This window comes from Grus americana, chromosome 10 (assembly GCF_028858705.1).
Source record: "Grus americana isolate bGruAme1 chromosome 10, bGruAme1.mat, whole genome shotgun sequence".
NCBI classification, from domain to species: domain Eukaryota; kingdom Metazoa; phylum Chordata; class Aves; order Gruiformes; family Gruidae; genus Grus; species Grus americana.
Genome location: NC_072861.1, coordinates 1,387,438 through 1,414,810, shown reverse-complemented (window position 1 = coordinate 1,414,810; position 27,373 = coordinate 1,387,438). Strand labels below are relative to the sequence as shown.

The 27,373-nt window shown below is 45.5% G+C and overlaps 1 protein-coding gene across 9 annotated transcripts in view; it reads right to left on the bottom strand.

Moving 5' to 3' along the window:
- Positions 1-27,373, bottom strand: part of CSNK1G1 (casein kinase 1 gamma 1) — a 103,972-nt gene that overhangs the window by 62,409 nt on the left and 14,190 nt on the right. For 6 of the 9 annotated variants that reach the window (XM_054836895.1, XM_054836900.1, XM_054836902.1 and 3 more), the window contains exon 2: positions 20,185-20,292. The gene's annotated coding sequence lies outside the window, so the exon portion shown is untranslated. Of the gene's footprint in view, positions 1-19,539; positions 19,635-20,184; positions 20,293-27,373 lie in introns of those variants that run through there. The other 3 variants (XM_054836896.1, XM_054836898.1, XM_054836901.1) reach the window with 3 other exon arrangements.

The following is a 27,373-nucleotide window of genomic DNA, read 5'->3' as shown; positions in this document are numbered from 1 at the left end:
TGTGATGCCAGAAGCTGTTTAACCTTCCTTCTGCCATGAAGCACTACCAGCGTTCGACCTGTGGAGCAGATGGATCCAGCCTGTGAGGTTGTTTTGCAGCAGAACCTGACACCTAGGTGAGGATCTTTTCAAAGTTGTTTGGCTACCTGCTGGCACAAGACAGCATCCTCGTAGAAAAGCGTTTTACCAGCTATGATAAAACGGGGCTGAAAGCCACCGAAAAGTAAAGGCGCACAATTTAACAGGTTTCAAACGGTTGATATGACTTGGCCTCGATCTTCAGCAATGCAGGGCAGGTGGTGCTCCATCACACATCATCCCTCTAAGGGCTGCTCAAGCCTCTTGTGAGCACAAGCCCTCCTGAGCCTCGACACAGCTTCTTCCTCCTCCAGACTACAGTATGAACTCGGCTCAAGCCCCGTACGCCAAGTTTCAGATCCGGGATCAGAAATATACTGCTTGGTTTGACACTTAACACCATCTCAGGTGGGACAAGCAACTCCATTCTTCTCAGGCAGATGAAGTACAGAGCTCCACCACACATTTTCTGGCTAGTGAAATAAGATGTTAATGGTTATAAGCTACTACGCCTCCATCCTTCCTCCGTTTCCCATCTGTATAAGGTCTCCCCGGGGAGAAGGATGGAAAGGTCACGCTTGACAGTCTGCGAACGCTAAACTTCCCCTCTCTCAGCTGAAAGCCTCCTGCAAACAGAAATTCAGATCAGCAATGAATGAGCCAACCAAGCGTTTGATAACCTCTTCATTACGGCCAACGCTAGGAGCAGATCCCAGCTGTTGGTACACCGAATCGCACAAAGATCTTTCATTACTGCTACTAGCTACTAAAAACGACTGTGGGAAATACGGCATCAAATATGGCTTTTGAGGACTAACAAAGCGCTTGGCTTTGGACGAGTGGCGGCAGAAAAATCAAGACTAGACTGTAATTTGAAGTCAGTCGCATTAATATTTAAAGACTACTCAGAACGCCAGGACTATTTCCTGCTACGATTCAAACTTTTTCATAACGATTTTCCTTCCTACCTTTCCACCCACTCAGCAAGATCGCTCCTGAAAGTTACTTGCATTTAAACAAAGCTGCATGAAGATTATTTCCCTAATGGTGACTCAGTCCAATTCCAGTATTCATTTCACTACAATATAGCTGGAGACACGGGAACAGTTATTTAATGAAAGATACATGGCTTGAAAGGAAATTACTTAAAGCACAGTTAGCTAAATAAAAAAAACCCAACCAACCTTGTACCCTACACACTTCAAAACACTTAGGACCTGAGATCTGAACCTCGACCTCACCTCCATCAATAAAACCGCAGTGTTAGAGCTACAAAACCAGCTTCCAGGCCGTGCTGAAGGCAGCCACCGTTGGCGTTGTGATCCGTAGCACAGTTTAGCATGAAAGAAGGTTTATCGCTTGCTGAACACTCGTTACGGCACAGAGACGTTGCTCACAGACGTCCAGTTTTCTCGGTGAAGTCCTTAAGTTTGAAAGCAGCAGCAGCAAAGGACAACGCACACAAGAGACGGGTGTGAAGAAGCCAAAGCAATCCTTATTCCTACCCTTCAAAGGAAAAGCTCGCTTCCCTTGCACTGAAAATGTCTTTGACCTACTTGAGATACTCTGGAGACCCTTCCAAGATAAGAACAAGAGCTGTCAAAGTCTTGTTTTGTGGCACAATTTCAGAAAATCTGTCCAAACTGAAGTGGCAAATGAATCCCCCCCCTTCTTCAAATCAAATCAAGCAGCCCTGACCCAGGTCTGTGCGTGTGTTTGATTCACGAACGAGTCAAAACGTGCTAGAAATCAAACTGCAACTGCCTGTTGTGCGGACAGCCACCTTAACAAGCAGAAGTAGTTCAGCCCTACAGCTTTTTCCCTCCTTCTAAGAGGAGACCTTCAAGAAAGGCCCATTTTCTGTTGGGATGGGTGATCTCATCCCGCTCTCTCCAGAAACAGGAACTCAATTTCTCAAAGCAACTCCAAGATCGCTGCTTTAGGGCAAGGCATGTGCCTTCTCACTGGGTTTTCCAATGCCCACCACACCACCCCACCCAACCGTGTAATATTTTTGGTAAGTCTCTTGATCTGGGAAGTGCTCTCCACACAAAATCTGCTACTTCCCACATGATTTCAAAGACTATAAAATCCTCCAGGGCTCTCAACTGACATGTTAAACATACAGATATGAGATCACCAGCTTCCACCCTCATTCTGTGTAAAAAATAGAGCCTTCAGGAGTAGAAAACTTTGCTCACTTTGCCGCAGACTGGGACAGATGATTCACCCTCTGGAAAAGGTATAGCAGCCAGGATGCAGGTAACGAGGAATATTTTGAAATGAGGACTTATATGATGTGTTCGCTCACGTTCTCAGCATCTGTCAACTCATTTTATTAGTTTACACCCTTAAGTTTAGAGGAACAAGCTGGCTTTGTGTCCTCTGCTTCACTGCATATATTAACAGCTTCCTAGGCGTCAATGCTCTTCCTGTATTAAAACAGGATTAGTAAACTTATCACTTACAGCTTTGCTCTCTTCTACATGGACACCCGTCTTCGCTGGCTTCAGGTCCCTTCATGCCTTCTCATCCCACCGCCTCATCTCTTCCCTTCCACGACATTCCCCCTTCTTGTCCTGCTTCTGCCCAATGCTACCTTCCAACCGGCCCCAACAACAATTTCTTTTCCCAAAGCCACCCCATTACTCACTTCTGGCAAAGCCGCTGTTCTAGTAACAAGAAAATAAAAAAGAGTTACGAGATCTGCCCTGTTCCTAAGGGGAAAAATCAACAGATAGCCAAATATCCCATCGTGGTCTGACCTGGAAGAGGATCCTGCTCTGGTGCTTGGCTATCTCCACTCAGTCATGAAAAATATACTTTTATTTTGCCTTTTTCTCTCCCGCTCAAGAGCTTTCTGGTTACCTAGAGGGTCTTCTCCTAGGAGATACTCCCCCAATAAGCCTCCTATTATGGGAATGTATTTCAACTACCAGCCTGTATCCCAGTAGTACCTCCACACAGAGGAGGTCAGCATTTACCTGTGCTTTCCCAAACAGCACTAGACTGCCCTGGTTTCAGTTGTCCTCAATGTTGTGCAAAACAACAGAAAAACTGAAAAAGTAGGTCAAAATTCGCTGTCACAGTTTAAAGCTGGTAGCAGCATCAACAAAACTGGCTGCAGACTACGGCAAGCAGGTGGACATCACGTCAGATGTGCCACACTTGGGAGATTCTTTCCAACCTTGAAGGTTACAGATGCCTTTTAAACATTACGAGTTGCTTCGGTTGAATCATTTGACCCAACAATTTAATCTTCTGCTTGTGCAGTTAGTTTTGTTCAGCGCTTCACAGGCGGAAAAAATGCCTTACGAGATGAGGCACACAAACAGTATTTAAGTCTAAATTGCTTGGGAGAGGGATGGACAACTACGGATCGCTACACTCATTTGTTACTCATGAATGCACCGGACCGTCAAGTTGACATCCTACAATTACCCAGTTTTTACAGAAAGGGATGAACCCAAACGAATTCATACGATTTTCCACCCTAGCAAAGTGACCTTCCACGAAGTCTGTTCCTCGAAGACCTTGTGAATGTGCTAAAGCACATTAATTGTATAATCCTCCACTAAATGCGTTGTCAAGTTACTTGTCCAAATGAGTCTCGGTTGCTCGTTTCACCAGGAGCGATCCAAGCACCCATTCCATAAGTTCATTCCTGAACTTTGTTCTCAATACCCTCTACACAAGCACAGCATGAAAGCCAAGAATGCTAGGGAGAGAAAAAGTAATTCAGTTAGTAATTTAGTTCTTCCACACAAGAGAGTCAAAACAAAGAACAGACCATTTTTCAGGGAAGTGGTTTGTGCAATGCAAGCTAGATTCATTGACTTCTCTTCCCCACTCGAGTTCAAGCTAAACATATGCCAGCCACCATGTATACATATTCCTCTATGTTTAACAAGGCACTACAGACCATAATCTGCCAGAAAAAGAGGGTTAGTGCTCTTTACAAAGAGTTGCATTATGTTGGAACACCTAAACAAGCAGTTGAATGCTTAAATAAAACGGAAAAAAAAAATCCCCTACTGAAACTTGAGCTCTGCATATTTTAATTTTTTTTTTATGCTGGGAAGAGAAAAGAAAAGACTGAAAAGCAACTGCCAGATCAACTCCCCTCTGTCTTCTGAGGTTTGCTGCAGAAGTCAGACAGACTTCCCTCCGCACAAAAGCCTGACAGAGTGCCAAATCCCCGTTTGTCAGCAGCAAGCACCTCCGAACGACGCAGGTGTTCGGCCCACACACAGCTGTCTGCACACCACCAGCCCCAACGCTGCATCCTCAGCGGCCCCGGGAGTCCTGCGGCCCCCGCCCCGCGAGGGAACCGTCACATCGACAAAGTTTTTGAGATCTACCTCTTGAGATCACAAGAACTGACCCCAACTTTAAAATCCAGCCTTTGAAAGGCTTCTCAAAGACTGGCAAAAAGCGTGAGGTTTAGGATATCATCTCTGCTTGCAAAACAGGCTGTGTAAAGGCCACGTAAGATCAAGTTCCAGCAGAAATAGATATTTATGAGGATGCTACAAAGGAAATGAGAAAAAAAAATCCTGGCAGTAGCAAAGGGTCTGCAACAGACCCAGGGCAGGATGAGAACCCTGCAGGCGTTCTCTTCTCTGACATGCAGGCATTATGCGTACCTGTATTTTTTTCACCTTAAAATACCAGGTTGCTTAACAGCAAAAAGAGAGCCTCAAATATACCTACCACCATCATTCCTTTCAGGCAATGGATTTGAAGAAGAAAGGGGCAAAGCCTACCAAAGAACGGCCACGTGCGACTACACGGCCACGTGCAACTTCAAGGAATAACCCACATCAGGCAGGTTCAGGTGCTCCCATGGTGGTTGATAGATGTAGCGTGCAGTTACTGGTAACAACGATGAGCAAAGTCCTCGACAAGATCACCACCGTGGCTTGATGTTGCTGCCAGTGATCCACTTTTGCAGATTTATAGCATAATTTAACACAGATGCCCCTCAATAGTCTAGGACTGTTTTATCCGCGCACCGCCTGGCAAGGAAAAGAAACCTGGAGGATGAATTGCAGACAGGCTCGGAGAGCTTGAAAAGACTGACAAATCTGGCGGTTAAACACAAAGAAAAAAAAACCCTTTGCACTATCCAAACCATACTTTCAGAAAGGAATGCAAGTATCAAGTTCAGAGCCAACACAGCTTCCACGGTGCACGTGTGTGGGGCGGGGGAAAAGCCTCTTGCTAGAAGATAAAAGTCCTCGTGAACTTGAACGGACAGGGTCAAAGAAAACTGAAGACCCCTTGATAGCACGGGGTGGGTAGAAGCTACGTTAGCACAACCCAGCTCGAGCCGACGGGCAGCCCTGACTAATTCAAAGGGTTGAATTGGCCGTGCATCAAGACGAACACAAGTACTCGTCAGGTTCCTGTTTCCCCTGTGGAAGAACACATTCGTGTCGAGTGCCACCCAGTATCAATAAAACCAGTGTCATTACAAAACAGTAATGAAGTGGGGTTCAGCTGTAGGCTCTCTGTACCCCAATTTGAGAGGGGAGCTGCAGGTCCCCAGAGTCAGCTTGGGACTGCCTGGTGGGAACAGGTTGCCTCTCCTCTGTCCCACCGATACCCAGAGGGCCTCAAAAAGCTGAGGACAAACAAGCAGAACTGTTTCTTGGTTACCTCGGATCAGAGGACACCGAACCTCTGCCAAGGCTCATATCAGCTCCTAAAAAGAGTTTCTGAAACCCCTCCTCAGTCAGAATCTCAGCCTCTGAAACCAGGTTAAGTAGAGAGGTGGGATGATGCTTGCTAGCGGTCTGAAGCAGCGGTCCACCCTCTGCTTGGCATTAATCAGCACGCAGGTAATACAATGTCCAGTACGTAGCTGCAGAGATCAAAAGACTGCTAGAAAGGGAAGAGAACATGTGTGTGTCTTGTCGGTGCAAAACATCACGTCGATGCTGCTGAGCACGATGGCTCAAGAAACAGAGAAAAACTAGTCTGACCTCTCACAGCACTGAGCCCTAAATCACAGAATGGTTTGGGTTGGAAGTGACCTCAAAGTCCTTCTAGTTCGAAACCCCTTGCCATAGGGGGTGCCATGGTCACCTTCCATTAGCCCAGGTGGCCCAAAGCCCCATCCAACCTGGCCTTGAACACTGCCAGGGATGGGCACTCCACAACCTCTCTGGGCAATCTGTGCCAGTGCCTCACCACCCTCACAGGGAAGAATTTCTTCCTCAGATCTCATCTCAATCTCCCCTCTTTTAGTTTAAACCCATTACTCCTTGTCCTATCACTACGCTCCCTGATAAACGGTCCCTCTCCAGGGACTGTAATGGCACACCCGGTGTCCAAGTGTCCACTATATAAAGCAGCAAAGCCTCAGAGAAAATACCACTTCCACACGCAAGGAATGAAGTTATGAAGGTCCATCAAAAATAGGTGCTTTCAGAAAGGGAGCTTCACGCAAGCATCTAATTCAGTGCAAGGATTTACGCACTGAGCACCTACACACACCATAAATCAGGCAAGATTCATCCCAGCCTAGGTATGTCCTCCAGGGATGAATACCAGCAATCAGCCAAAGCAAGCTTGGCTGTTAGAGAGACCACGTGCTTTCACGTCCTACTGTGGGGCAACATTCAGCATCACAAACTGAAGAAGTTATTTTTTACCACTGCACGGCCTCGTACGAAAAGAGGACGAAAAGAGAATCCTATAAGGGGATGTGACCCAAAACGACAATTTAGGTGGGTAAAAGTCCGAAGTATACTCTGTGCAGCCTGTGTAGCTAAACTTTAAGACCTGGACTGGCAGACAAAGCCCCATAGAAAACAGGGAAGCGGACAACCCTGCCAAGTCCGCGTGACTCCATCCCACAGGCTCTCGCCATTGCCCAACAGACTTGACTTGGCCCCTGTCTCCAGGTTGCTCATCACCAGAAACTCCTCATAAGAGCCGGCTAATAAAAACACAGCGGTGTAAGAGATAGTGAGCTGTAATATCAGCGTCTCTTAAAAAAAATAAAATGGTAATGGTGATGCCAAAAGGAGAGACAAGCAGCGTATTAAGTGGAAACACAGAAAACTTGATACTTAATGATTTAACGTATAGGTCTTTCCATTTTATCGCCTGGACTTCACCTCCTCCTTCCTTGAAGATACTGACTTTTCTGGCAGTCACGGGACAGAGGATCAGACCATGCTGTCACTTCATATAATTAGACGTTTGGCAGGAATTCAACTGACATTACCTACATATTTTGCTTGCAACTAAACTATGTCTCGAAGAGGAAACTATGTACCTGAGACCTATACGCCGAGAGAAATCTCCCCCAGCTGTAACATGCTGCTTACTTGGAGGCAAATTGCTGTCAAGCAGGGGTGACAAACCTTGCAACCACGTGCAGAGGTTAAAGAGGAAAAGGTAGTTGAAAAGGTAAGAACCAAGACTCCTGAGTAATAAATCCTGCTCGTTTGGGCTTAATAAACACATTGCTTCAGCCTAAGCAAACAAATATGAAAGCTGCTACCAAGAAGGGGCAGCAGCTGCCAGCACCCCAATTCCCTGCTGTCGCCTCACTCCCTCCTACCCCTCTATTTTGAGTAGGGTAAGGGTTTTACCGGTATAGCTCACTTCAGCTAAAAACTGACAGAGCTTAATATTTAAGGCACTCTTACACTCAAAGCCTGAAACCTGCTGCAGCAATTTGTCTTCCCTTCACATTATGGGATTAAAAAAAACTCCATGAAGTCGGCACTGCAGCCGTGCTACAGCCCCAAAAAACCCCACCTATCCTACAGTGTAGCATCCTTACGGCACATAAAAATCAATCTTTTCCCTTCTCTCTGAGATTTAAGATTCCCTTTTTTTCAGAGCTCCGAACTGCGTATCCTTATGAAACAGTTCAGCTGTCAGAAGAGATTGATCTGGATAGCCTATGCGACTGAAAGATGCCAAGAATTACATCCAGACCAAGCAAAATACCCGCTGGAGAAGTTCAGCCCCCTTGCAGGAGGGCAGAAAGATGCTTAGGAGCTCTGTGAGAGTTTTGTGAAATTATCCCGCCTCTTGCCTTTAATTTAATTTGATTTATTTATTTTTAAACAAAGCAAAGGTCGCTCCTTTTGCTGGCAGCTATGAACTGCCTCCTCCCCGGTGCAAGGTACAGGCTTGGTTACGGGTTTCGTTCTGTGCCCGCAAGTGGCGAGATAGGCTACACCCACGCAAACAGCGCGAGCTCCATAAAAACCTGCACTTCCTCGGCAGAGCAATTAGGCACAATAATAATCCCAGGATACACAGCTAGCCAGTTGCATTTGTTCACGGAAAGTAAATGTTTGTGCCGAGTTATTTCCTCAATATGGCGAGGAAGTAGCCCGTATCACCAGCCTGCAGCGGAAAGCCAAGCGGAAGCCATCGATACTCCAGAGAGCAAGCTACGTCGCTTTAAAAAATTGTAATACTTGAAGGTTTTTGGTGTTGGTTGGGTTTGTGCGGTTTTGTTTCTCAAATCCGAAGGTAGCAAGTTGACAGTACCTCAAAAGTCTTCACGTGCTGGATGGGTGTTTCAGCTTCTTCCAGATTTATTAGCAAGCACTGTCCCGCACCCATCATTTTTCTACCTGTGCTTCACAAGATGCAGCTTCTTTGTAAAAATCACCCGCGCTGCTTGCCGAGATGAAGTCCATGCGCTACGTCGGGTAGAGCAACATCAGGAGAGGTAGCCTCTCCACGCTGGCATCCCACGTAAAACCATCCAACGCGCTGGGACGTGCCGGGGTGGCACGAGCAGCGTAAGAGATGGCAACAAATACTCCCCGGTTTCTCACAGGGACAGTCTTGAGATAAGCTCTGGAGGTTTCTTTTGGCTGTACCCATCCAGCCGACAGCATCTGCCTTCACACACCATCAAGCTCATCAAATTTCTCCCCTTAAGTACACAGTAATTGGGCAAATTTAAATTTGCAAAGGATCAGCCCGGTTATGAGACATCTCCGCCCTTTCCTCGTTCACACTCTTTACCCTGAACGCAGGTTCGCAAACACGTGTGGCCCGACGTCACCCTGCCTTCGCGCCGCGGGATGGAGAACGTGCCCAAGATGCAAAGGGGTGTTAATGCCAACAATTGCTACCTGGCAATCCACAAAATTCTGCGTACCAAGCAAAACCAGATCGTCCTCTGCCTCCACAAAAAGGCAGCCTGAACGCAGTTCTTGGCATCCCACCACCAAGAGCTCAGACCCGCAGTGGGGCCACTTGGTGACCCTGCGCACATGAAGCGGCCCCATTTTTCAGCCGCAAACAATAGTTCCAAAGCGATATCCAACTTCTGCAGCGCATTTATTTCCGTTATCAAAGCCAGATGCGTTCAGTGACGCCGCTGTGCTAAGGTCATGGCGGTGGATTTAATTCATGCCAATCTCTGCCGCTGCTACCGATAACCCTTTATCTGCATCTCGGCACCGTCCCACCACCCGATGCTTATTTCTCAGGTCAGGAAACAGTACTTAGGTAGTAAGTGAATACCTTGGCCACCTTTTTGTCAGGTCATCTTGCCATTTTGGTTACTTCCATTCAGATTTGAACTCCCCAGTGCCAGAAAAGGATTCACCACTGAAGTTATTCAACACCCAAAACGAGGGCGTCCAACCCACGGCACGATCGGTTTCGAGCAACGACTGCAAGCGGCAGGAACAAGCAGCAATGACACAAGCGTTCAAACTCACGTCACATTTGATGGAGCAATGTCAGCTTAAGGAAACGGTATGCAAGCTAGCAAGGGAAATAAGCTGAAGAGATGTTTCGGTTTCTGAGAGGTAGTTTTACACGATAACTTTTCCTACTTCTCTCCTTTCCCTCGGATTAAGAACTTTGCGCAGTTCACGGCCTGGCTCCTCTGTTTGCTGTAAACTTGAGACATGCCTATGTAAAGCGAATATTGTGCCAAAACAAACAAGTCTTCCACCCACTTGCGGTCTGGCAATCTATTAGGAAGGAAAGGCAAGGCACATACCATTAAAACTATAAATACCACCTAGTATGAACAAGAGTAAGGTCTTGCGGTTAACAAAAAGAAATATTTTGCTCCATTCCTCAAGGAATCTGACTTAACGTGTTGGCTTTAGTACTGCTGGTATCCCTGTTTTGCAAGCTGCTAACCCATTCATGGGTTTCAATCCTATTTGACAAAGAATTCAAAGACCTTAAATTTCTCCAGCTATTATGATAAAGCCAGAGGAGAGCGATCCACATGTGATCCCTCACCGAGGAAAATAATAAAGCACAAGCTCAGTGATGCAGCGTAGCACAAAGGAATGCACACGGGAAAGGAGTCGCTCATCCCTGTCCACAACAAAAGCTTCACACCTTGGGTCTTATTAGATACCGGATTATCCAAACACTGAAACCCCGTTTCCTAAGCTGCTCTCAAAGTCATTTACCACCTCCGTTACAGAAGCAGCATTTCAGAGGCACTGGGGCAAAGCTCACGTGTTCGTGTCTCAGCTGAGGTGTCCTGATGGGTACAACCTCCCTCCCAAAGCACACAGTACCATCCTCTTCATATATAAAATAAACACACTGGTAACCATATAAGCTTGCTTGCTATTCAACAAGTAAGTGAGAGTGAGCATTTGGCAGATATTTCAAACTGAAGCTGGCTAGCAAGTATATAAATTTAGGTTTAAGGAAGCAGGGAAACAGAAGAAGCTCCGTGTTACTGTATTTCCCATCCTAAAATGACTTTAAAAATTAGCAACAATGCAGAGAGAAGCCTAAAGATTTCTCAAGAACCAAACCAAATCCCTGTGATAAGATTAAGGCAACTCAGATGAGCTGGGTGCACAGAGAGTAGAAGACACCTTTTGGCTTCCCCTGGATTAGCAACGGGGAGAAACTGAAGCCAACGCCCAGCAAAGAAATATACAGTAAGCAAGGAGCGATGATCAGAGGAAGTCTTCGGTTCCTGAAGTTGGAGGAAAAAGCTATTTGTTCCACCCTTTCACACTCATCTAGAATTAAGACTTAAGTTTATCTTTTAAAATGAAGTAGAGATGCACCACAGGTACTCGCAGAAATTTGTAGCCAAGGAAAGCACATCCTGATAACATCCCTTTGCCCTGCAACACACGGCCTTGGACTAGTCACGGCTGGCAGATTTCTTCACGTTGAGCTTTAACATTTGTTTCACAAGCACCAATCTTGTTGAGCAGAGACACGACACCTTAATCCACCCTATTAGTTTTAATATCATGATTAAAACAAGAAGCAAGTTTGGGGTTTTTTTTTGTCCTGTGCAGAGACTTAACCTCCTAACGGCAGGAAAACACAGAGTACTTAGGCTCCCAAGCGTCTTTCTGTCCTCTGAAAGGCACCAACCTCCCATCCAAGTCCTTCCCCACCACCAAACCTTCACTTCAATAGAAGCCGAGCCTCTAAGAACACATTCTGGAATCCTGCCTCCCTCAACTACAGGTACTATCTTAAAACTATATTTTTCAAGATGAATTGGTTCATTACCGTGCCTGTTCCCCTTTCATGCAAACAATATAACCTTGAGAAAGCGGAAAAAACCCAAGCTGAATTCCTCAGCCTACAAGACAGTTCTCCCACAAGGAAAGACAGCACCTCTCAGTCGCATCAATATACAACGCCCGGTATTGGCCTGTACATCAGGCACTCTTCAAAAGTCACCTTTTGTGGTTTGGAACCTGAAAATGGCTCTGTAATCAGCTACAAAACATCCCTTTGAATCACCACACGCGAAAGAAAAATTTATGCTATTTCCAGCTTAGTTTTCTCAGTCAGATTGTGAAAACCGGCAGGTGGCACAAGGACATTTCAGATTTTTCAGAAGAAATTCATGCCATGAAAGCGCAGGTGCAATCAGAACATGAGGGAGCACACCGAGACGCACAAAGGGCGCATTTGGCACAATATCCCATCTTAGGTGGCCGGTAGCAACATCTAGCCAAGACCACAGGCGCACGGGAAATACTCATCAGTGCTCTGTATCGGAGGTAAAGCCTTGAAGACCATTTCACAACCTGCAGTGATATCAATGCAATGATGCTGGACTGATTTTCCCCACTTGAATGAACTTGTCCTGCTTCTTGAATCTGTGTAGCCTTCTGGTACCCGCAGCTCGCAGAACAGTGCTCTCCAGCTTGCGTCGAGGGAGGCGTCTCATCTTCTCTTTGAACCTGCAGCCTTCAGAGCTCGTTTGAGGTTAACCAGTGTCCTTGTTCACAGGACCAGCACTATGTCCCCAAAACCAGCATCCCAGAAAAAGTGAAACTCCACATTCCAACTTAGACATCTACATCAGAAAGGTCTTTTTTAAATGACATTTCCATTGATATAAGAGAGAACAAGAACTTGTTGAATATTGTTTTGTCATGGAAACCGTACAGATTTGATTTTCATTCAGCTAAAGAAAGTTTAGGAGAGAAGGACACTGAGGACTGACATCTCCTGCCTTTTAAAGGAAATGCTAAAAATTGGACTTCCCAGCATCTGAAGACTCCTCATTAAAAAGGAAAATAAACTCTCAACCATGGTGGTCTGGCCATTATCCCTCTGCAGGATGTGTCTCAGGACAAGGTGAAGCTGCACACGGGAACAGGGACAGCCTACCTAAATACAGTCAAACCCTTGTTTGTGATGGACCATTGCTTGACCACGTCTATAAAGTACCAGTCAGACGCCCAACAGCCGCCACAACCTCCCCAGGGATCTCGCTGCATTCCCTGCACTCTCTAAAGTGATTTACTACAACGCTGCAAACCTCCGCTGCTGCTTGAGGAAGAGATGATAACAACCATGGATTTGCCTGTAGAAATCGCTTACCATTACCTGTCAGCTGGCTAGGAAGCTGGCCGCCCTTATCTAAAGCTTATCTGCTCTTCTTTCACGGGGCACACATGCCAATGCAGCAGAATACAACCTGAGACCTCTCACACCAACGGATTTCTGAAAGGAAATAAAAGATGCCACTTCCAGGAGCAGTTTATCTGAGCACAGCTTGGTTACCGCAGCCAGCAAACCAGTGCTCGTTAGCGGGGCCCTTCATCACCAATTCAACCGCATCGGAGTTAGCTTAATTACTGCTCAGACTCTTGGTTTCCCCTGAAATGCCACCACATATAGGGGACAATGCCTGCACATCCTCTGACCTCTCTTACACGCTCGCATGCTGAGAAAATAAAAAAGATTTTACAGCCTTTTACGGGAATTATTCCCTGGATTACCGCAGTAGGTACACGTTAGCAGTGGGGTTTTGGTCGTTTTAAGGAAAGGTCAGTTGTACTGTACGACAATTTTTCCAATTCATGTACACATATAAGCAAACAGCTTATACCTGATCTATGTGGTGATCGGATACATATCGTATCAATTAATAAGCTGTAGTTTTCCTGCTGGTAGGTTTTTTTTTTTCCAGGAAAGCAAATCAGTGAGACTAAGCATCCATGCACCGCTCGAAAACAGCTTTCACAGATCTATTTACGACAGCACAACCACAGAGTTTGGGTGCGAGTCAAAGCTCCATATGTACTCTGCTTCTGGTTTTGATCTTATAGTGGCTCAGATACACGGTGACACGTTTAATATTCAATCAACCGCAAGCGCTGAAGCACAGAAAGAGGGTTCAAGGTGATGAGAAAAACCTCTGAAACCTTAGAAGTGAAATAATTAAGCATTTACCTCCAGATTTCTCAGGACCCGAGGGAAGTAAACAGCAAGCAAACCTTTCTCAGCCGTCGGTTTATCCCAGTTACATTTTCTATCCGCTTTCCACGCTCTTCCTAGTGGCAACCTTCAGGTGAATCCCCAAACAGCTCCACAAGTCCTCTACAGCACCCCACAAGCCTGAAACGCTGCTTCCACATCACAGAGAGGTTCAGACTCCTCCACCCCATCCCCAGGGATCTAACAGACCATGATTAGTCTAGACTACAGCAGCCTTAGCGGCCAGGCTGAGACAGGCTAAAAACTGAAATTAAGCATTAAGACGAGGCAACTCCAGCCCAAAGGAGCTTCCCAGAGTCGGCAGCCATGGGTCAGGGTCACGGCTCTTCAACTACAGGGCAACGCCCTGCCCGTAAGGTACAAGACGGCTTCACGAACGGTACCAGCAGCACACTGGGGTGCTGCAGGACAGACAAGCAATGGGAGGCACCGCATCCCAGTACTCCCAAGCCTGGTGCTGGGTAGGAAGGAGACATTTATACCTCTTAACCCCAGAGACGGGTCAGGAAGAACAGTGCCCGAGCGTACCACCACCTCCCTACGCCCATGCACCTCATTCTGACCTTCCCTTTCCCAGCTTTCTACGATGCCCATGTCCTAGGTACAAGGGAGTGGGAATCAAAGCCTGGCTTTAGGTGTCTCCTGGGGAATGAAGGAGACAGAGATGAGCTGGTTAGAAGAGTCAAGTAGCCCCTAGGTTACCAGAACAGCCATGCCTGGTGCATACACATCAGATGGGTTATCCTGTTTAACGTCTACCTACCCTAAAGAGTATCTTCCTGCTCCTCCGTCCATCAAACACACTCAAGTCTCTCCATTTCACTAGCTCCGGCACTCATTTGACCTCTCAGCAAGCCAACTCCAGAACTGCACGTCGGGTTCCCGAGCTGAATCCCTACCGAGAGGTTAAAAAAAAGCCTCAGAGACAGCCCAAGGAAAGGTACGGGTAGATGGTATCATCCTTTTCAGCAGCAGCAGGTTGTCACATGCTGTTGTTCCATTAAACAGACAGTTAAGGAAATTGCGGACAATTGGACATTTCTGATTCTTCTAACATCTCAAAAATAAATGCACGTACTCGAGGAGTTCTGCTTCCCCTGTTGTGTGGTAATTTTCAGTAGCTCTTTTCATATCCTGTATAAGAGCAGAATGCCAAGAACATAAAGGCTTTCATTTGTGTTAACTGCAGTAGCAGCAGCTTTCCCTGAAACTGCAGCCACATCTTCCACCTTCACACGTTTTTTGTGACACTGGGATGTAGCACGGCCTCCCTCCCCCATCCCACCAGGAGAAAAAAGGATAGCAAATGCTGAATTTCAAAACTGGCAGATATTTAGTAAGCAAAATAATTCGGTAGCATTCTGAAAAGGAATTATCTAGCATGTACTTAAAGGAGAAACAAATGCAATTTGTGCAAGGATGACAACAGCCAGTAAATGCAGTAAAACTTCAGCTAGTGGCCAGCGAGCACGTGGCTCGTGAGCTCACATCAGCAAGGTCTTCCTGTAAGGATCCCCACACACTAGTTTTGAGAATTACCGAAAACACAAGCCTAATGCAAGCAGCACAAGGGAAAGGAGTTTGAGGTACTACTTCGAGTACCAATCTCACATCTTACTAGAAGGAAAGGACATGCAAGTTACCTCCTGCTTAAGCAATGCCAAAGTTTTGTGGGAAGGCATCTAGAGCTTCTGGAAAAGCACCAAAACAAAGGCCAACATGTACCAAAATCCCTAATGGTGAAGACTGGAGCGTCCACACCGTGTCCTGAAGCACCAGGTAAGTACTATTTCTAGCAGAAGCATCTCTAACCCAAACCAGCAGATACTTTAACCCCTGAAATCTTGAAGCCATTCGCAGAGTCACACTTCTCCACCCAATCAATACTTCTCAGGTATGGACCTGTCACCAGTACCCCCCAGTTAAGAACCAATAAATTTATCCTTGAAGGTTTTCTATGCAGCTTTTCATGCATTTAGATTCTTAAGAGGTGCATCGTACCTGCACCAACCACACTGTTCAGGGAGTGGCTGAAGGTCCAGCCAGGAGACCACCGTTATGGCCAGCTTGGCTGTCCAGTACACACACCTTCCTCTCCAAACTGCACAACAAGGGGAAACACAACGGGATCTGGAGCAAGATATCCTTGTGGGGAAGGGAAACAACACAGCTCTGCTTTGATTTATCTAGTCTCTGCAGACCCAGAGGAGAAAACAGACCCAAAAATCCAGGTATCAGATCATTCACCCCCAGCAGAAGAGTCCCTGTACAGTCTTCTTCCACGCAGAGCGGTCTTGGAAAGACAGTGCTACTTGAAGCCCTAGAATGGGGATGTTTTGGAGACAAGAGCTGCGTGGACCTTCTAGCAGTCACCATCAGGACTACTCACCCCGTGTCGCCCAGTAAAACATCAGCGCACTCTTTTCATCCAGCTGAAAAAACGAGACAGGAGTCGGTTTCCCACAGAAATATGGAATAAGAGTCCATCGAGCAAAGCACAAGAGTTGATGGCAGAAGACCTACAGGTAGGTAAGAAGCCTAGCTGACAACCAGAATGCACATCAGGATCGGCACGGTGGCACAGTCGCCAGATAGACTTAGCCCATACAGTGCTAATTGCCCAAGTAACGCTAATTCTTGTAAGACAGCTTGATCCCATCCCCCCCCCCCCCCCCAACAGGACATTTATAGAAACATAAAAAACCATGGAAAAGGCCTCATAGCGTACCACAAAAAATAAGGATCCATCGTTGCTCGAATGAAACCGCAAGGCTTACACTGGGTTTTTAGCAAGGAAATGGAAATCGTGCTGACATACAATTGTTCCACCCCCGTGTTCGCCTTCACACATTTCTTACAGGTCAACGTTAAAGAATTAAGTCTTGTTCAGCTAAACATCTGGTGGCTGTTGCTAGAGGAAACAGACTATCTGCAACATTTGAGCAAAAATAATGAGTTACATAAAAGCCAGACTGCATAAGCAAGAACAAGTGTTTTGCCAGTCTATGAATTTCAAACATTACATGAAACCCCACGTTTAATTCTCAGGTTAGAATACGATGGAGTGAAGCCGTACGCGTTACAAAAGTCATGAAGATTCGAGTTTTCTCTAAGTTTACGAGAATATTATCATGCTGTAGTGTAATTAACCTTCTAGCTAGCAGCTGTCCTGAAGATTTTCTGTAAACAGCAGAGACAGATGACTTACAGCTTCAAAAGTGGGCCAGTTCAGCTCTAGGCGTTTTCAGACTTACATCAAGTCACTACAAGCTGAAGAGTTAGAGAAGATGGTTTCAGGCATTAACTATTTGAGTTAGGGGCTCCCCATGCCTAGGGAAAGAATATTTTCCTACAGAAAAGGCTACAGAGCGCCTTTTCAGACACTGTCCTCTTTTCCTCCGGGTTTATCAGTGTTTGGAGACCAACACCCAACAGCTGAAGCTACGCTGCACTGAACAGGAGGAGCGATTTTGTGGAGAAAGTTGAGAAGGAGCTCTAGTGGCATCACCATTCGAGTCCCTAAGCCCAACTAGAAGCCTTATAAGATTACAGATTTTTTGATACAGGCTTTAGAGATCACGAAGTCCCACAAAGGAGAAGCAGCATTCCTAAGAACATCTCAAGCAGCATAGCTCTAATATACTGGAATTGCACTTCACATTATGTGCCTTTCTACAAATAGATATTGCTGTTCTTTGAGGAGAGCTTCAGCACTTAAATAATCCAGAAGCCTGATGGATGACTAATACAACCAGAAAGCTTCACATACAGAAGGATATTTTAGCTACCACACATCATCAGGACCGCTCTCAATACGTGGCCAAAGAACAGTGGAGGCACCTACAGCTTTCACTGCTGTCTCCCTCTTTTTGACATCATAGGTTCTGAGACTTTGGTTCCAGCTAGCTTCCTCCAGCACTGCCTGGAGAAGTCCACTCTGCAGTCAACCCCAATCCCTTAGCACAGTGTTCTCCTGTGCAAGCCACCATTGGCCCAGGTCTACCACAATACCGCTATGTACTCTATCTACTACTATGCAGAAAGCCACTCCAATGCACCACTTAGTGAGCGCAGTGGAGATGTAACACGTGAGCAACTGCGTAAGACAGGAATTTAACCATTTAACCACTGTTCATTTATGCTACCCAGGAAAAAAATCTGCTCCTAAAGCCAGATTCTTCAACCTGGATGTGGTTCACCAAGCACGCCGGAGAACGACATGGCAGAGTCCAGAGCTAACTCCTCACTCGCACGGACACCGCCTGATTCCGCAGCACAAAGGCAGGAGTAGAAGCACCTGGCACTGGTTTCACCGGAGCTGGGAAGAAATCAGGCCAGCGCACTTTGGCTCGGGGATCCTGACGCGGGGAACACACTGATGAAGACACAAATGTTCCTTGAACAAGTAATGACGTGAGTCGGGGTGCTAGCTTAGAGGAGTATGGGCAAGCAGAAGTCACGAAATGGGAAAAACAGAGTTTCTTTAAATATTAAATACACATAAAGATAAAAGCAGGCAGGAACGGGATACCAGCATAGGCAGCTTGGGAGCAAGATCCACGGCTGAGGCAGCGGCGCTTTTCAGTGTCTTGGAATTGGTAAAGAATTTCAGTAATGCATTATCAACTGCTACTGTATCAAAAAAAAAAAAAAAGACAGGATGGGTCTCCTCGTTGTATCGTTTAGCATTCATGCTGCCTAGGAGTCTGCTAAGAATCCACATCCTCGGGTGTAAGTGGCCAAACAGAAAATGAGAGGGGGAACAAATTAGACATAGTGAGCCAGATAGAAGCTTTGCCCAAGTGAAAAAACACGCTACAATCCCAAACCCCACAGAAACAGGTTGATCTGATTAAAAAAACCCAAACATTCCCAAGATCCCAGATGTCGTACGGGCAGGATGAAGAAAAACAAGCCAAAGGCTTCAAGTCACAAAAGAAACCCTCCACCACATCACATCAACAAAGCTTTAGACTTCAGGGGCTTTATCTTTAAGACGAAACAATATAAAATGAAGCACAGTCAGATGACTACAATTTCTGTTGGACTCATGCGGAGATATTAAAAGCACTGTACTGCACCAGTCGGAATTGCTCAAACTAAAGACTTCTCAAACAATTAATGGCACTCCTACTACTGGCACCAAAAAAAAAATAAATCGGTTTTAGGGGATGAAGCTGCAAACTAATTTGAGATACAATATCAAGTAAAATTGAAAACAGATTTTTCCTCCAGGCTGGAAACTACTGAAAGCTTGAAACCGTTGTCCATCCATCTACTCTCCCCCCCTCAGCTGAAATTACCAAAAGGCAAGAGCTCATTAAGCTTTCTACATACAAAATGCAAAAAGGAAATTACAATTCAGAAAGAATTTGTTTTGTCACATCATTTTGTCCAAAAGTAGAAACAGTATTCCCAAAGGATGATACACAATTTTGTTCCTAAACTAAATGCCCCAACTACTTCATCAGTATCACTTAGCCTGCGCTGGCTTATGTTTGAGCAGAAATGCAGTTTGGGGCCATAGATACGTTTCTTCACAAGTCCAGAAAGGGAAATCTAGTGCCAGTTTCACTCCTGCACCCAAGACACCCCCCTCCTGCCAAGCAGAGGCTTTCACTGGTCATCACTTATCAAATCAAAACACTTGCTTTTTTGTTTACTTTCATCACTATTGCCCATTTCATGAAATTAAGGTATCTCTCCACACCGGAGTCAGTCACTCACCTACAAACGTTATTCCCTTCAATTTCTCTGTTCTGGAGGGGAAAATTTCCCCAACACCTTCAGTTTTGAGTTTTCTGCTCGTTTCAGAGGCCAGCTGTAATAGAACAGGCAACCTAGCCCATATTTCACTTGTCACACTGGAACAAATGCTTAAATACAGGGCACATCAACTCTCCTCCTGGTAACAAAGCATTTCTGGAGAAGCTTCAGTTCACCACTAAAGACTTTGGACTCTCCCTGACTTTAATCCTACCCAGTTTCCTTGTTGGAGACATTCATCTCTGACAAGGAGCACTGCAGCTACCTACTTCTCAGCTCAACGCATACGTTTCTAAAAATAAAGCCAGGGAGAGTAAATCAGGGATGCAAGTTCCCAGAGAAGTTACCTCAGGTGAAAAATGCTGACAAAATTGAGAGGGAAAAAAAAAAAATTAAAATGGAAACAAGGAATAAGAATTGAACAACTTGCATTGGGGTCTCTAAGCATCCTTCCACAGGCTTGACAGATATTTCACATACCCTGGTTATAAGTTACTGGATTTTATAGTGTCTTCCCTTGTATATGGTTATTTTTGGTTCTTTTAGGAAGGAATATTTGAATTCTATGCTAAGATGCTCCAGAATATCAAGCCACATGACACTCACCACACGTTTGGTAACTCACTTCTTACGTTTGTTATCTGAAATCACAGGGTAGCAAGTGCTGGGGCACAGGAGCAGCAGAGCAGCCAGCCAGTCATATCTGTAGTCAATCTGGAAAAGAAGAAAGGGCATTTTTAGAAAGTCTTAATGCAACAGTTCATACAAGCAACTTCCAATCTTGCTTTATTCTGCTAAGGAAGAAAAGGGAAAAAAAAAAAAAAATACCGTGGATGAAACAGAGCCAAACACCATTTCTTACAGGAAAATCTAGTATTTCTCCTTACCCCACGTCAGGGCAAACTAATAGCTTTCAGTGCAGTAACATGAATTTTAGTTCAGAAGATGACAGCATTTTCTTAAAATATAGATGTTTCTTGCTCTTCAGTAATTTTGGGTTTTGTTTTTTGGTAAACTCCATTTCCCCACCTTGGGAAACAGGTTCCCGAACCTGGACTCCTGTGACGCAGCATCCCTAGGCTGGCTCCACCTCCTGCGATGCTCCAGGCTCTCTGGTCAGAGCGAAGCACGAGGCTTTTTTTTTTTGTTTGTGCCTTTTTCATCATAAATAACACCCTCCAGAGCATATAGCCATAGGGCAGAACAGGGCCCAAACACCAATTTCTGAGAGGGAACGCGCTGTAACAGGGAACTGAAGGTCAAACCAAAATGAAACCATTTCTGGTCACACTGGGTAGAGTTTTCCAGAGACGCACTGTTCCGCATTCACGACTTGGGCATTTAACTTCCTTCCAAAGAAAACACATGGATTCTTCTAATAAAAATTAAAATTTTTAAAAAAGCAACTTTAAGTTCTGAGCAGCTTTGAGCATCATCTAGAAGACAAGTTCTTCCGACACACTGAAATACCACGTTAGACTCCCATACAGGGTATAAGCAACCAGGCTCCCCAGTGCCTCACGGGCACTCAAAGCCTACACCTATGCTAACACTTTTATCCTTATTTTCTTAACTATTACAGCAGTGGTAGAAGTTCAAGGGTCCATGCTAACCTCTCAAACTGCTTGTTCTGTAGGCGCACGAGGGGAAAACAATGGTCACTCTGCCCTGACCACACACAGCAGAAGGAAACCCTGTACCAGAGAACTTTTTTGCTTTCTCCAACATCAAGCCCAAGGTAGACTGAAGTCACCATCGCTGCGCTGCCAAGAGACGCCGCTTTGACTGAAGTGCGCAGGAATTTGGTCTACCTCTGCCCTGTACTTTCATAAACTTGTTGTCAGGCCAGCCCAAGTCATATACGTGCTTTTCCAATGTCGTTCATGATTTCTGTCCTCAAGAAGCTACGAGGATTGCTCAATGGCATTGTAAGAGACTTCAAAAGCCTCCACGAGCTCACAACAGCTGTCTTAATTAATCCTCATCTACAATTATCCAGCACCAGCTCCTGAATGAAGCCAACCACCGGGGTGAGGAACACACACCGCCGCTCCACAGCTTCAGTGTACAAGCGGGGAGTGACACCCATTCCTCTAAAATGAAAAGGTGTGAGGTAGTTGAATGTATCCCCAAATATTAAATTTATTGCAAAGCATTTAAGGCAAGCTTTTGTTCTACTTGAGACTAAAGTTGCTGCAAGTTATTTGACCGGGTCAAAGGCTGCAGCAAGGAAGAACCAGCCAAACTTGTACCAAATAAAACCCTACAAGAAAAAGAAAATGCAAGCACCTATATTCTCAAAGAAGGATTGCAGCTTTATTTAGTTACTTGACATCGCAACCCTGAAAGCACTCTTGGGCAAGGAATAGGAGTATCTCATTAACATGGCTGTCCACATATTTAAATGCTGAACACCCTTTAACCCGGTGAAGCTTGCTCTTTTGCCGCGTTGAACGCACCCCAGTTAAACTTAGAAGGAAAAACAAAAGTTGTGCATAAAAATTCCAAAATTGGGTTTATCGGCCAGAAAGCGCCTCAGTTTCTTTACATAAATACCAACCTCCGGCTAGAGGTGGCATCTCCAAACAAGGAAGCTAAATGGAAGAGTCTGTTTATAACCCACTCCATGGTACAAGGATTTACTTCAGGAATAAAAGTAAATAAATCATCTCATGCAATCCTAAGGTTCAGGTTTGAACCAGGGGTTAGGTATTGTTCACGTTCTGCTCGAGGAATGAGACAACAGGAGCGTTAGGGAGGAGTCAAAGTGTAGCGTGAGAAAATCCGCCGTGCTGGTCAGCTTCTGCTACTTCCTACTGGCAAGGCCAGGTGAAAAAAAACCCCATCCTCACCTCATACAAAACATTTACGGAGAGATCTTTCGACCTGCAGCACAGCAAACACAACTCTTCCCATGTTCACGTGGATGGGACTCCAGCATTCTGAGAGCACCAGAGGTTCAAAAGGCAGAGCTCATTTTCCATCCTTTCCCTGGCCGTACACCGGTGGTGCTGGGCTCACCCAGAAATCCCACCCGGTAGCAAGATGGCTCAAGCAAATCACAGCACGATGGACCCCAGAGTAACGAGAGGATTCAGCTCGTGACTACAGCACATGTTAAACCCGGCCCAGAAGACAGGAACCTTGTTTAGCTGCAAGTGTGGCATGATAATGAAAGCTACCTCCTGCAGCAAGAAAAAGCAATGGTTAACAAGCAAGAATATGTGGACAACCCAGTTGGAGCACTAGTTGATCATGGTAACGAGCTCCAGTCTTTCCTTTTCAAGAAGGCCTCACTGCCCAAAGCCTAACATTATGCAGGATCATTGAGTGGTTTGGGTTGGAAGGGACCTCAAAGCCCATCTAGTTCCAAACCCCCTGCCATGGGCAGGGACACCCTCCACTAGCCCAGGTTGCCCAAAGCCCCATCCAACCTGGCCTTGAACGCTGCCAGGGAGCCAGGGGCAGCCACAGCTTCTCTGGGCAACCTGGCCAGGGCCTCAGCACCCTCACAGGGAAGAATTTCTTCCTCAGATCTCATCTCAATCTCCCCTCCTTCAGCTTACAGCCATTACTCCTTGTCCAGGGGACCACATCCCTTCTTGAAAGGAAGACTAAGGAGGCTGCAAGAGCTGCCATGGAAGGAAGAATGACAATGAAAGAGATAGTCCAAAACCACAAATAGCAAGAAAGACCCTTTCTAGCTTTTGACAGATAATTAAACTTTTTTTTTTGTGTTTAATTAATACCTCCAGACACCAAACCCATTTCCTGTGACATCTTGATGGTGCTAGCTAGGCCTTTAGCTTGGAGATGTGTATCTCAGCTTGAACTCAATAGACCTCGGCTTTGTACGACCATGCAGACATAACGCAGAATCCTTTGATTCTAAAGAATCCTCTGCTTCCTATCAGACAACTCGCTTCAGGAAGGAGAGTTATGTATTTTACAGAATGCCAAAACCAGAAGGATACGAAGCATTTGGGGGCGTGGAGCTGGGCACGGTTGGGTCCCATGCACCTGTATTCCGGACACGCTCCTCTGCATCGCGTGACATAACCTTGGCAAAGCCGCCTCTTCTCAGCACACTGCCAACAAGCAGCGCTTCTGTTCAGCCCTCGACGGCTGCAATATTCAGAAAAACACCATCACATTGGCTGGAGAAGCCCCACAGACGCCCAAAACCTCTTCCAGCTGTCAGAGAGAGAGAGAACAAGACTACACCAGAAGCTTTAAGCCTCACTAGATGTTTTTCCCCACTACTTTTCAAAGCAAGGAGCAGATGAGAAGCTTGTTTCAGTTTCAGAGCAAAAACTAACGTCCCTGAGGGCAGCTTGTGAAGAGATGATATTTGCTACCTTAGAGTACACAACCAGGTCTTTCATCTCCTCCGGAGGCCGGGCTAATCTGTGCCAGCCTAAACCGAGACACAAGATTTCCGAGGCACAGCGCTTGAAAGTTCGGGGTATACCACAGACACTTTTTGGCTCCCGGAGGAGGACATTGCTTCTGCCGCAGCAGGGAAGATGACTCTACAAACCCATTCCTTATTAGCTCTCTTGGGAAGCTGGTACACAGACAGTTTTTGGATCTTTTGTACTTCGGCTCATTATTATTTTATTACCAGTTAGCAGCACAAAACTCTGGGTAATACTTAAAAAAAACTTGTCATCTTTAAGCTTGAGGCATTTATAGTGTTACCAAATTAAAGCATGGAAACGATATTAAAATTCCAACCTAATGGACACTGTCCTACTCCAAAGTCTTCACGTTGTCCAGCATGGCAAAAGAGGTAAGAGAGCTCCTGATGGCATTAGATGATGAAACAAAACCTCAAGAGCAAACAAAATGCTCCAGCACTCGCATGGAGCTCCAACAGTGAGAACTTTGCTTAGCAGCAAACAGAATGTGTAGCTGTCCAGAAACAAGTGCCTTATTTGAAGAAGGGACCCATCAGACCTGGATCAACAAACGTTCGGGTGAGTAGATTTTCAACCAAAGCGTTCCACACCCATATGAAAAAATAAGGTGTCTCTGGACCATTTCTCGTGTGCAGGAAAGTCTTTTCAGGAGATCTCATCACTGTCAGACAGTTTTGGCATAAACCTTTAAATGTATTTCTGTTCCAAGACAAATATATTATCATTCAAAAGCCTCATCTAGAAAAAGGAAACCCAGCAGAGCATTTTTATGTATTAAATCCTCACCTCAAACAAACTCCCAAAGAAAAGTCTGCCTAATGGTTAAAAAAAAAAAAAAAAAATCGGTGAATAGATGAGTTTGTAGCACAAAACATCCCTCTCCTGTTCTGCCAACACATAAGGAACAGCTCTTCAGGGGATAATGAAAGTATCAGGATGACAACTCAGAAAGTCCAGCAAATTTAAGCTGCACGTTGCATGAAAGTAAGAGGAGGGGGTGAGTCCCCGTCTTCAGCTTCAGTCAGACAAGAGCAGCTAGAACGTATCACCTGCACCTCCACCCATATACTGCTCTGGTTGCTCACCAGAAACCACTAACAGCTGAACCAGAGGTGAACCAAAGAATACAGCCCACCTAGCTTCACCTCCAGCTTGAAACAGCAGCCATAAGCAGATGCCTGAGAGAGGGAAAGAAGAGGGTAAGCAAACATAACTTCTCCATGCACTCTTCCACCTCCATTGGTTTTTATTTCCAGGCCTTCAGGAACACTCTCTGCAGCCTCTTCATGAGCTCATCCAGTTTCTCTCCAAACTTGCCCAAACTTTTCGTAGCCACAACAGCCCTTGGCTAGTTCAACAAGTCTACTATTCACAACGTCCTCCTGCTTCTTCTGAGCCCACCTCCTGTTAGCTCCATCTGATCCTCCCCAAGTCTCACAGCAGAAGTAGTCGATCCTCCTCCCACATCCACCACTGATTTTGTTGACCTGACCTAACCCACTGCTGACCCTTTAATATTAGCTAGACATAAATAACCACTTCTTGTCAGAAGGCCAAGAGTAAGAGACTAACTTTGATTGCATAGACTAAATAAGCATTATGTGCCAACTAGCTGTGAATAAATAAGCAGTATTATCTGTCAATTATCAGTAAATTTTAAAACCTTTGTCTAGTGGACAGCAGAGCAGCAGTGAAGCAGACAGAACCCAAACTACACGTCAGGGCTGCCTGCCCTCAAAACATAGAAAGTAGCAGCGTTAAATGGGGAAAGCCATACCTTGTTGGGTAGATTTTGCTGTCTTTTTGCCAAAACCAAATATGTTCAGCACCTGGTAAAGAGCTGGGCAGAAAGCTGAATGCCTCAACAATTGCACTTGAAGCAAAGCTCCTGCTTGGACTCAGTAATTTGCAAATTCCTTCCTGAATACACCGCAACGCTGACATCTACATTCATTCTGCTCAACTGGAGAAAGAGAGAGTCAGCTTTTATTCTGGCACTGTACTTGGGCACTGCTCAGAACAGTATTTATCGTCTGACACCTAGGTAAAAAAAAAAATAAAAATACTGCTGCTTGCAAAAACCACTTGATATCTCTCAATTCCCTTAACTCATGAGTAGCCCACACATTTCAAACGTAGCAAGGGAATACTGCAGGCAGGTCTAGATCTCAATTTTGCCTTTACAAAAGCAGAACAGCAAACAAAACTGAGTTATTTAGCAGCATGCCTAGCTGCAATCTCTGTGTGTGTGAAGGTTTGACATTCCCAGCAAGCCGCTGAAAGCTGCATGTACTTCTAATGCATAACAGGTAGCCTATGTTTTGTTAACAGCAAAATATTGAAGACTTCAAAACTGATAACAGTGGTCTTTGTGATGAAAGGGAACAGAATAGTGCCTCAAGTAAGACAAGGAGACTACAAAATTTAGAGAAAACACGTGGGCAACTTCAGATAGGGTCTACTCGCAACACATGAATGTCATGAAATGAAATTCTTTCAATCTTTTGACTCATCTGGAACAGAGTCCTGCTTATTCTAAACTAAAATTCTTTATATAAAAAGTTTTCACTGCCTATACTTAGTGAGACATTACCAACATGAAGCTAGACTACCTGTTTCCAGCAGTGAGCAATCATTTGCTATGACGTGGTTCAATGACATCTCAGGCTGAGCACGAGAAAATTTACAGTCCCGCCGAGGATGCTCACAAAAGGTAACTATATTCATGGAAGGGTTTGGGTGGGAAGGGACCTCAAAGCCCATCTAGTCCCACCCCCTGCCATGGGCAGGGACACCCTCCACTGGCCCAGGTTGCCCAAAGCCCCATCCAACCTGGCCTTGAACACTGCCAGGGAGCCAGGGGCAGCCACAGCTTCTCTGGGCAACCTGTGCCAGGGCCTCACCACCCTCAGCATAAAAAAAAAAAAAAAAAAAGAAATTATCCTTTCGATGCTAGCCTCCACTCCTGAAACCCTGACCTGTTTGATACAGCCTCCAAAGCTTGAAACTCAAACTGGGAAAGCCCACCCAAGGAGTATTTTCCTTTTCACTTCCAGATGATTTAACCTTTCCTCCCGCACCCCCCAACAGCTGCAGATACTGTGCAAGGAACAGTAGCCTGGAAGAAAGATAGAGTGTGGCTCTGGGAAAAAACAAGCACACATCTTAACATGAAACAGCTGCTTTTTACTCTTTTGTACGGCAGAGCGAAGAAAGAGAGCTTCGCCTTTGGCTTCCCCCGAAACGAGAGCAGAGGGTACCAACGAAACAGCACCGGGTAACCGTCTGGGTGCCACAAGTTCAGAGAGGACTGAAACAGAGCATCCACCTTGATTAAACATTGAGTTATGATAAATATTTAAAAGGGGGATTTT